Source organism: Thermobia domestica, chromosome 8, assembly GCF_964235325.1.
Source record: "Thermobia domestica chromosome 8, izTheDome1.hap1.1, whole genome shotgun sequence".
NCBI classification, from domain to species: Eukaryota; Metazoa; Arthropoda; class Insecta; order Zygentoma; family Lepismatidae; genus Thermobia; species Thermobia domestica.
In genome coordinates this window covers 210,090,733-210,102,936 of record NC_137461.1, presented here as the reverse complement: position 1 = coordinate 210,102,936, position 12,204 = coordinate 210,090,733, and the positions used below count along the sequence as shown (strand labels likewise).

The 12,204-nt window shown below is 35.9% G+C and overlaps 1 long non-coding RNA gene across 1 annotated transcript; it reads left to right on the top strand.

Moving 5' to 3' along the window:
• Window positions 1–1,511: 1,511 nt before the first annotated feature.
• LOC145692443 (uncharacterized) lies at window positions 1,512–8,109 on the top strand. The gene is made up of 2 exons (XR_014132618.1): window positions 1,512–1,548; window positions 7,850–8,109. It is a non-coding gene; the product is annotated as an uncharacterized LOC145692443 (long non-coding RNA).
• The last annotated feature ends 4,095 nt before the right edge of the window (window positions 8,110–12,204 follow it).

Here is a 12,204-nt window from a genome sequence, read left to right as displayed (position 1 = left end):
TGCGTGAGTACCCTAGGATTCTGAAACATGTATTTTTGGATAGCGCACATATTAGTTCCTAAGTGAAGTCTTGACCCGATTACGGTAGGTCCCATACTTTTGGAGCTATGGACCTTTAAAGTTCATTTTTTCATGTTTTCAGCCTGTAACTGCGAAAAGAAGGATTTTTACACCCAGATTGGTCTATACTTTTTGTCTTATCTGGGTGTCAAAAATCGCCTCCCAAACGTTTAGGGATGTGCACGAGCAAGTTCGAGCGAGTTTTATTTGAAACTCGACTTGACTCAAAACAGGCATTTTTCAGCTCGACTCGAGAACTCGATTCGAAAAATTTCCTCCAACTCGATTCGAGCCAAAACGAACTAAATCCTGTGTATACTTCTAAGTACTATCTTCAAGTATCCTGCATAAACAATTATTATCAATGATACTACTTTTACTACAAATTATTATTATTATTATTAGTGTATAAACATAAAATATGGGCGATTTGTATTTCAATACTAAAAACTAGTTGAATGCCGATCTCGGTAGTAGTAAAGTCTAACAAGGTACATTCGCTCAGGGGCGGATCAGGACGGACTTCTGGAGGGTAGTTGTAATACTACTACTTAGAGCTACATATAAGAGCTCCAAACTCTGGGATGGGTTTTATTTATATATAAAATAAGAAAGTTTCTTCTTCTGCGGGGACTCGTTCGCGAAGTGTCCCGTCGGGGTTCGTGTAAAATTGATTCAAATGCAACGTACTCCGCGACCCAATGCGTATTGTACTAATTTTGCGGCCATTACCGGTAATTTGCACTTTTATTGTCCTTCATATATCCGGAATTCAATCATACGCTACTATAACACTCGGACATAAAATTACTTTTAGTTTCTTTAGAAGTAACTGGACATGAATGTGGGCATAAGCAAAACAAATTGTATCAAGTACTGCTTGTCTGACACGTCGGCCGCCATCTTGGATCCTTATATTGGATTCAATTTTCGCTTTTTCAAATGGGAATAGATGCAAGAAATACATCAAATTCATGTACAATTTTCTCGGAAATTCACTGGTGTAGTGGATTTTGTGGTAGCTTGTACCGTTTGGAAGGTATTGCATGTTAAATCTCTCCAGGCCTTCGCGAATAGACATTGCAGAGTAATACCAGTTATGCTAGCATTTTCTATGTTGACAAATCATATATATATAAAACTCTTTAAAACATTCCCAGATAGCATGTAAGCTTAAATCAAGGGTCGCTTTCCCTTGATTTTGGCTTAGCAATGTACAGTTGATGCGACAAGCGACAATCAACGTTTACTTTAACTTGTTTTTAACGTGAAAAGAAGCTTGAATGCGACAAGCGACAATCAACGTTTATTTTAGCTTGTTTTTAGCTTGAAGAGAAGCTTGAATTTATCAACTTTCTACTAAGCCTATTGCAAGCTTGATTCAAAACGCTTGACGTTTGTCGATTCTTTAGAAAATGGAGCCATCTGTAGGATTGGTGAGTAGTCTTAGATATTTGGCGCTTGATTTCTTCCAAAAGGTAAACAAAGGTATGCTCTGTGTATAAAATGTAATAGTAAGCCCTAATTTAGTTTTAGTTACAAAATAAAAAGGTGAGTTTTGTTTTAAACTGGCGCGCTGAGCGCTTTTAGGATAATTTTATACACTAGTGTTACTTCATTACTTTCGAAATATGGATGGAATTTTATGCTTATACTTTTTTTTTTTTAAGTATGTGTTCATCCGTATAATGTATACAATTTTTAGCCATTGGATTCTTTAATGTCAGTGATGTCTCTTGACAATTAACATCAGCATGGGCGCCCGAAGGGGAGGGCAGAGTAGGACCCGGGCCCCCTTCTGGCTTACAAAAATGTATACGTAATATAGCAAATATAGCATCCATGGAGATGGGCTCCTCCCTAGAAAAAATTTTTCGGGCGCCCCTGAACATCAGTACAAAGATTAGAAGGTTAACTTCAGCAGACGGCTTTACCATATTAAAAATTTATAGGTGGAATACTTGATAACATGTTAAGGCATTACTTTAACAGACGGCTCTACCATATTTATATCGATTTTGTGGTCATTTTTCACTAGATTTGAGATAATACTGTTACATATAGATAATTTTGGAACTTGGGGGCCAAAATCAGGTAAAATCACCGTGCTTACAGGAGAAATGAGTTGGTGTTACGTAACTGTAATTACTAACATAACTAACCAAACTTAACCTAAATCATCAAAAACACAGAAAATATAGGCAGAAAGTACGAATTCAGGTAAAATCACCATGTAAAAATTATTGCGGATATTTTATGTATTTTTTCACTTTCCTCGTTTATGTGCATATCCTCCGTCGCTGACATGCCTGCTCTCTACGGACGCAGCCCCACGCTCCGCTCGGGACCCCCTGTTGCGCTCCTGCCCTGACTCGGTTAAGGACGTTCGTGCTTTTTTGTGTGGCCACCTAGCACAAGTTGGTTCGTGATTTATGCAATAGCTGCTCATTTAGTGGATATTCTACAAAAGGAAACCGGAAAATGCAATGTGTGAACATTTGGTAGAACCGTCTGCTCGAGTAATGCCCAAGTATCTTAACCCAGCCTAAGCTAAACTAACCCAAACTAACTTAACCTACCTAACCCAAGAAAAAGTACAGAATATATAGCAAGAAAGTACAAGATTTAAACAAAATATTGTCCCCCCCTAGTTCCAAAAATATGCCGTTACATAACACTTTACGTAGCATAGCTGAGCGAGTGAAGGGGAACAGAAGCCCCGCACGGCTCGTTTTTTTCCTACTTTTTAAGTTACACACGTTTGGCATTGCAACCATTGCAGACGGTCATTTTCCAAAGCTTCATATGTACTTACTGCCATCTCATTCCTTGCTTGCATTCATCTGCCTACCGCCTTGTCAATTAGATCCAACAGAGCATACTTAATTTCCCATTTCGTAGGATTCTATATAACAGATACGATTTATTAAGTCTAAATACATTAAAATAAGTTATTTAATTAGGTAGAGCCATCTGCTAAAGTTAACCCCATATTAATAGTGAAGGTAGTTAAATTATAATGTGTTTTAAACTCAATAAATTTTATGTGCAAATTAGTATACATGGGAAAGTAAGTATATTATGGTGGAGCTATTTGCCAGGGCGGAAGGCGGTTGAATACAAGCAAGGAACGAAATGCCAGTATTTGTATGTTAAGTTTTGGAAAATGACCGTCTACAATGGCTGCAATGCCAATCGTGTGTAACTTAAAAGATAAGGAAAAAATGAGTCCTACGGGACTTCTAATCCACTCCGCTCGCTCAGCTGTGGTTCGTAAAGCGTTTGTAAAGTGAAATCTAGTGAAAAAATCAACAAAATCGATATAAATTTGGAGAGCCGTCTGCTAAAGTAATAAAAATTACGTTTTATCTCTACAATCGAGGAGAAAACTGCTTTGAATTAATACATTGCCTAAGCTTGCTTGTTTTATCTTTCACCGATACACTACAAATTTTAACTGATGTGGCTTCCCCAAGAATCGGTACGGATTATATTTAAATACAGCAAGCCTGGACATTTCACTCATTTTAGAATGCATCATGCCTATTTTCGTTCCTTATGTTCTTCCATATTTATTCGGAGGTTGGTGGCAAAATTGAAATAGTTCAAATGAAGAATATAATTACTTATGTCCGACTTTATTTGGTAACAATTACTTATTCTAATGTATACTTCATCAATCTTAGATTAAATGATATCACTCATTTCATTGCTTTACAATAAGTGCAAGGAAAGGTTCGATCAGGTATGGACTTTTGGGTTTAGGGTAAAAGAACGATGAATTTCGAAAAATTACTTATTAGATATTAACAATAACTCAAAATGGATTATTACGCGAAAATAAGTTGGCATATTGGTTTGAAGTTTGTAAGGTAAGAAGTCGAGGGTGTAAATTTGAGGAAAACTAGGTTTTTCGTTGCTTACATTTTAATCTTTTTATCCTCTAAAAACAGTAACTTCTGTCTCTTGATTGAGTTTAGTGGTTTTGTTTACTTTTTTTTTCTACCAGCTGAAGTCTGAATCTAAAATCTCAGAAAAATATTTGCAATCTGAACGGATGTAATAAAGAAATAATGCTATTTTCAGGATTGGCAAAAACCGTGTTTTTTTTAAAAAAAAAAACTTTTTTTCACTTAAACCGGAATTTTGCTTTAAACCAGGTTTCTTTTATTTAAATAGGTTTACCTTAGATTAAAATAGAGTAACCGTTGCGCCCCCTTTTTTTTAAGAGTAAAGGTAATTTGAGGCTGATGATTCGATTGAACAAGGTCGCAACCTCGAGAAATGACCTCAACCCGCTCAAACTAGAGGTCATAGGTCAACTAGTTCTGCAAACGATTTACCAGTACATCGTAAATTATTCAGCAGTCTACTCCTTCAGCATTGGTTAAGCTTGAATTTTCCTTGTCGGAGGCATGATCGTCCACAAGTTGAGTGGGGGTGGGATTCGTGAAAAATATTTTTTTAACTTGTCTCTTTAATTGTGATTTTATTTTATCAAGTTTGGAGTTCCCGCTGAACTGCCTCTAGTGTCTGTCACACCAGCGGGCGGTCGACAAAACTTTTCCACAGAAGCTGATCAAGTGTCTAAATTTATAACATTGGAAAGTAGATCGACGAAACAGAGATTTCTGTTAGGTTTGACTGGTTTGTTAATAATAATAATAATAATAAAAGAGGTTTTATTTAGAAAGATAGTATGAATGGTCCAGAACTATTAGTCACTTCTGGTATTTATTAGCAAATTAAATTAAGCCTATATTTCTGACTTTGACTAAATTAGATCTTCTGTACTATGTAGTCTTTTAAAATTGTCCATTGATTTAATGTGTATAACTGTAGAGTGATTCCACTTTGCAGTTCTTTCCCTTTTGGTTCTTAAGTGGCTCCTAAAATATTCACAAGTATGCAAGATCACTGCAACGTATTTCTATCAGTTGACCTCCGTGGATGATGAGTCTGTGGATTTATCACCTTTGTTATCAAGGGATTCTGGTTTCGAGTTCAAATGAAGAACTATATCTCTCGAGTGCAAACTGAGTAGTGGTTCGGATCTCACTTTAAGCTGTAGGTCCCGTTCTTCACATCCCCGCTGTTATGTCCTTAACCATAGAAAGACGAAGGTTGGTCAAATTTACCCGCACTTTCTTTTACTCTTTGCCCGAACAAATGAATTTTACAACGTTTGAAATTTTTTGTATTTTCTTCTGTAATCTAAACTTAAATTTTAGTTTTATTAGAAAGCACATTATTGTGGTAGTTTTTTTTTTTTTTTTTTTTTTTAATAGCGCAGGTGACTAAATACATCTTCTTTAGCAACTTAGAAGTGTTAAGAGAAGTACAGTTTTACTTTAAAAGGATCATTGTAAACTTATCTATTCTTTGAATGGATGGCTAAATTAACATAATCTACTTTTATACATTGAGCAAACTTAATACTCTCAGGTTTAGTATAGTAACTTGTCTACACAGTCTAATGTATTTAAAGCTACTTCATGTCTGCTAACCAAATGCGGTAGTAGTCTGTACTGGGACTTATATTTGTAATATTTCCTATTAAAATTTCACAAGTCTTAAAATAATTTTACAACTCACATTTATTAGTAGCAGCCATTAAATAACTTTAAAATACATTAGTAGGTTTAAAATTGGAATTTACAACCGCGAGCAAAATTGCCCCTCTAAGGCTAGTTTTAGACGAAAGCATTTATCGTAGCATTTCTCGTAGCAAAAATCGTATCATCGATATCCTACCGTGTAAAGTAGCAAATGCTATAGCATTTCCCATGCCATGGCATATCCTATGGCATTTCTTGTCGATAAAACCTGCTCTATTTCGTAGCATTTTTCCCAGCATTTCTGCTCCGATTGCAGCGCCGTGGTGTGTTAAAAGGAAGCGATGTGTGGGAAATTGAATTGTAATAAACAAAAAGTTAGAGTAGGGATACTTTTATTATGTTGATTAAAAAAATATGAGGAACATCCTTGTTTGTACAAAGTTAAAGCGTGCAGTTTCACTATACGGATACATACAGAAATTCATTTAAAAAAAAAACTTTCTCGTTTCATTTATTGGTGTGCTCTTGCATTCTCCGGTGCAGGTTCACTTTAACAGGTGGTAACGTGTAGTTTTACTATACGGATCCATAGTATAAGTAGTAGTAATAGTAGTAAGAGGAGGAGGAGGAGGAGTAAGTAGTAGTAGTAAGCAGTAGTAGTAGTAGTAGTAGTAAGAATAATAGTAGTAGTAGGAGGAGGAGGAGTAAGTAGTGGGAATGGGTTAGAAGCCCCGATGGGGATGGTTGGGTTCTGTTTTCGATACAAAATGGGGAAGTTACAGACCTGCCAAAATTTTATGGCAGCTTATTGAAAATTACGTGCATTTCAGGTTCGACTTTAATTTCTATATTTCCACATAAATACGCATCTCAGATGTAATTGCACACCATATTTTCATTACTTATACACTACTCTATTAAAACATTAGAAATTTCTTCTGTAAATTTTAAAATCTATGGATCTTTATAGTATAACTGCACCGTTAAAAGTCCTTTGTATCATAATAACCATATGCGAAAACGGGCTTTAGAAGAAATAGTGACTGAAATATCTGTTTTTAGTTTTGGAGCCATAATTGCGCTCTTCTCCAGTGATTTGTTTGCTACGTCACGACAAAATGCTTATCAAAATGCTACCATGTAAAAGCACAATATACTTTTCATGCCATAGAATATTATACGAGATTTTTGGCAGCACATCTGCTACGAGAAATGCTACGATAAATGCTTTCGTCTAAAACTGGCCTTAGTCTTTCACGTGACCAATTATAGTTTAGTCTTCCTAGGGTTAATGTTAAGATACACGGATGACTAATGATAGTGAATGATTATGAAGGAATTAGTGGCATGAGAACGGGAAAACCCTCACGAATATGATATTGTCCATTATAAACTCATGAGGCCGGAGATTGAACCAAAGATCCGTCGCACCAAAAGGCTACGTTCTACCTCTGAGCAATCAACCCTTTCCTTAAGCAGTGCTGATGAATGACGTCATACTCTAATGACCTGGTCATAATTCTCCAACGTAGTGGTCTTCTACACACGTCTTCCTAATTGTTCCCCACTCCCCCCCCCAAGATTTCTGATTAAATGAACAGCGAAATCATATTAAAATAAAATCTTTGAGTTTTGTCCCACGGTTATGCGGGGCAGCCTAAAGGAGACGGTGATGATGAGAATGAATTAAATGATGGAGTGAAGAAAGTGGAGGGGAACGATAGAACCCTGAGAAAACCCACGCACAAGGTGTTTGTCCACCACAAACGTACACTCATGTCCAACATTTTTGTCGCATGTCTATAAATATGTTGTTTTACGAATAAAATTTGATAACGAATTCGCCCTGTATTTCTTATAATGTTGGTATGTGCATAATCGGCAAAGATATGTATGTGGCAAATTTCATGTCAAAAGAGCAGTAAATAAGAATAATAAAACGAAAATAAAACTTTCTTGTCCATTTGTTCTAATTTACGTGCTTATAATTCTTTCCCTATAACATTTTCTACAAATATACATTTCTCGATTATACACATAGTATCGGTACTAAAAGTATCCTGTAAAATTATTATCAAATTATACAGTATTCTTACAAGAAGACAGTTATAGATATGCGACAATCATTTTGGACATGAATGTACATTTTATTGTTTCAATGATTTGTGAAATAGTATATTTTCTAGTTATATTAACACCTTCAAAACAATATTTCCTAAAATTTATTGCAGATATCAGAATGGTATTTGGCCAAATGCAATCTACTTTAGCTGACCTTAGTGAAAGAGTATCTTCCGTCGAGAAGAAAGTCGACACACTTCTAAGTAATGATGTGAGTGTGAAAGCAGAGTCCATAAACGAAGAATCCGAACTTCTTGGCCTTCTGCCTCTGCGAACGTTGGATGATTTTCAAACATTTGAGAGAAAGCTTGAAGATCCTAACTTCGGAAAGAAATACGTAAGTGTCCTATCAAAACTGTACAAGTTATGAAGCAGGTTTCAAATCTTTGTTATATCTTTTAATTTACGTCTTTTTGGAACATCTCTTTTTTGACTAAATGTTAGCATCAACTCCATTTTGGCCAATTTAGCCATTATCATGTGCATTAGCTATGGACTATAATTTTGGCAGTAGCGGGTCGTAGTCTGTACAAGCACCGGTTGCAATGTTGCAATATGAAAGGTATGTAGGTACGCGCAAGTGTTCCCCTTCCCCCAAAAAATATTCAGGAAATATGAAGAGGAAAGTCTTTTAAGCTCTATTTATATATTATTGATTAAATTGTTTCTCTAATATTGATTTAATATATAAGCTATTTCCTTTTTTTCAAACAACCACTATCAATGTACGTTTATACACTATTTATATACAAAACTTCTACACTCATGTTATTGAACACGAGATAAATCGAATATATAGTATGTGCTGTAAGCCATGAATGATGGCGTTGATCCGAAAAGAATCAAAAAAAAGCAAGAAAATTGCATGCACGCAGTTAAACAAAATTAATTAATTATATAATATATGCATTATTTTAGAATTGAAGGTCTTTCTTTGATCTTTTGGGCTTCAAATTTTCTATGACTTTATTGAAATCTGAAATGCTGCTCGCCAAGTTTCTCTGAATAGAAAGCATCGCTACCGCAAATATATTCCGCTTTATTTTCTTTAGGGTCCAGAAACACCTCTCTCCTCCGACAATATGCATTTTGTTAGCATTTCTTTGTATAAATATACGGTACAAAAAGTCCATTTTCAGAAACCACGTATTTTTGTCTGTAAAGAAGCATTAAATCAGGGGTGGATAACTTAACGTAACTGTAACGTAACGAAAATAGTTCTCTGTAACAAAATTATTGGTTATTTAATGTAGGTAGGTACAAGGTATACCACCAATTTTTGTTACGACACCGTAACGTTATTCGAGCATGTAACGTTATTGTACCGTAACTAATTGAAGGAACAAATCTGTTTCGGGTATTCCTTTCACGCTTGGTGGAAGAAAATCAACAACTGGTACCAGCTGAATGAGATTCTTTCCTCTGCGGGTATCTAATGGAACGAAAATGTGTGGAACAGAAGCTATTTCGTTACAAATATTATTTGCCACATGAGTAACACAGTTGACCAGACAGGTTTGGTAAATGTATTGTGTTCATCAGTTACAGATCTTATCAGATCTTTGGAGAGTTCCTCGGACATGGTATCTATTGTATTGTTCTTCAGAGGGTCACATTGAATTTCGTTCTTCAGGTGGTGAAGCAGAATGAATATTTCACTTTCATATGTTGTTATTGCAAATATGAAGTAGAGACAGGGAGAAAGAAAGAGATCGATTTCTGTGAATATCATAGGAGGAAGTCAGTCACATACAAGGAAAAAGGCAGGTGGAAGGGGATAGCAGGGTCAGGGGGAAGCACAGAGTGAGACAAAAGTAGCAAAGGGGAGGGAAAATAGACAATCTCTTTCATTCTTCATCTTGCTTTGTTTTCATAGCGCTCTTAGCTGTCCACAACAAGAGTAGGATTAATTTATGTTAGAACTGTTCCATGAATGGTGGGCGCAAGCCTGTGAAAATCATATTATTATTATTATTAAAACAAAGCCCACAAAATAGCTAGGAAATTATGTAATGCATGGCCACGTCATTGGCTATCAATCTGTATTATTTTTGGAATATTTCACCGTTGTTTGCTGATTCTTAATCCAGGCACATCCCCAATTTGTTCACTATATTGAATCAAACTATATTATTATTATTATTATTATTATTATTATTATTATTATTATTATTATTATTATTATTATTATTATTATTATGTCTAGCGAGCATAGCCTAGTGGCTAGCGTTCTTCTTTCGCAAAAGGGAGATCCTGGGTTCAAAGCATGTGGCCTGCTACCCTGACCGGTTTTACTAGCTTTTTTCGTTGTTCCACAAAGTGAATGTCGGGAGGTTATCTTTAAGGGGATGTTATACCTTTTGCCACTGGTTTCTCAGTCCCCATAAGATAACATGTAAACTTTATTTCATGAATATCTAACGAAATATGGTACGTAACAACTTAAAATTTTTCATACGTATACAGAAAAGCAATAGAAATGAAATGATTGTTTCAATTTCACGCTTAATGACGTAGATAAAGAGTAATGAACTTTTTAAAGTAACATTGTAATGGACTATATATTGAAGGTTGTGTTTTCCAATGTGATCTTCGCGAACAGATGTCCTGTTGACAGGCAGGTATTTCCCTCCCCCTCTGAAGTCCTTTTCCAATGGGTGTGGTAGAACGCCGCGGGGTGCCACTCTCATCCCATTTCTTTCCTCCGTTTCTGCAGAGCGGATAGATTTTCTGTAAATGTTACAAAGAAAGAATATTTGCTTCCAAGACAATTTGAAATATTTGCTTCTTGCGATTTCATGCTGTATGATGTATACTGCGAAAGCAAAGATCAGGTAGAGAACGCCAATTTCTTCATTACTAGTAACTCTAGTTAGATAATTATTGCTAACCACTAATTTCATATTAGTACGTTCCAACTCTTTGTAATAACACTGCCTCAACAGTAGAAAATAGGGGAGAGTATATACTTTGAAGAGGAGGATCAACAATTTGATACAGATCATGGTTGAAATTTAGCTTTCCTTTGCAGCACTAAGTTTGTATGAGACGTTTGCATGGACACAAACTACAGAATTCCCTCTAGTAACTGGGATTTGAAATTCGTGACAGGTAGTTACTTTTACTTTCTGGCAACATTAGCTATTCAACACATATTTTTCTGGATGTAATAAAAAAAATCAACTTTACTTCAAGCTAAATTCAACAGATTGAAACGATGGATTGAACCCGATGAACCAACTTTCCCGTGAATAAACATACATAGGTAACATTCTAAAAAAATACAATAACCCTTCCCGTTCGTATGTCTAATGGCTAGCTCGCGCAACTTTGGGTCACAGATCTCGGGTTCGATACCCGGCGGAAGAGCCTTGAAATATCAACAGATCACTAAGGACTCGGATTCCACTGAAGGCTCACGTCTCTTATAACATCGGTACAGAAAGGGACAATAAACTCTAAACCCACCAAACCAACCAAGCTAATGAAGAACGGACATAGTAATGTCACTATAATTTAGACTACGTGAACGATTTTTTAAAGTTTTCATTATGGTAATAAATATAAGTGGAACTAGGGCCTCGAACATTTCTAGATCTTGTTACTCGAAAATAAGCAAATATAATATATACACATGGTGTCAGGAAATAACTTCGGGATGTGAATCCTCGGACGAAAACATGAAAAAGCCTATAGACCAACCTTGGTGCACAGTTGCGTTATTTCAGATATATTGTCCACAGAAAATTGGTCGTAACGGTACAAGAAAGCAACAACTCGAGCAATATTTTGGAGTTTTCCGAAAACACCTTAAAGTTTTGTTGTATTTGACAGCAACATAATATGATTTAACCTAAGAAATTTAAGCGAGAATGTTTTTAGTACGGTGACCCGTAACTTTCACTTTATGTTCTCGTGTAAGGATTAAATTCCTTAAGTAATTTGATGTCGTTTTCGAACACCCTGTGAACATACATAGCGAGACCTCGGGTCACGAACTTTATATCTATTCCACTGTAGGGATGGATACGAGTGAGTTTTCTTTGAAACTCGACTCGACTCGAAGCAGACATTTTTGAGCTCGGCTCGAAAAATTTCCTCCAACTCGACTCGAATTCAGGTCGAGTTTCGACTCGAGTCGAGTCGTGTGTACTTTCAATTACTATTTTTAAGTATCCAACATAGGTAATAGGTCAATGATACTACTACTACTTATATTATTATTATTATTATTATTATTATTATTATTATTATAACATCATGTATAACCAAGAAAGTAGGCGGGGTGTACCTGTATACTAAAAACTAGTTGACTTCCGATCTCGGTCACCGAGAAGTCTTCAGGAGGCAAGGACATTGTTCACGAGGATCTGGGTTTGAGTTCCGGAGAAGAAAGTATTCAGGCTCGAGCCAAAAATTGTTAAAAGTTATAGGGCGCCGGTCAAACATGTTAAAAACTGCTCGA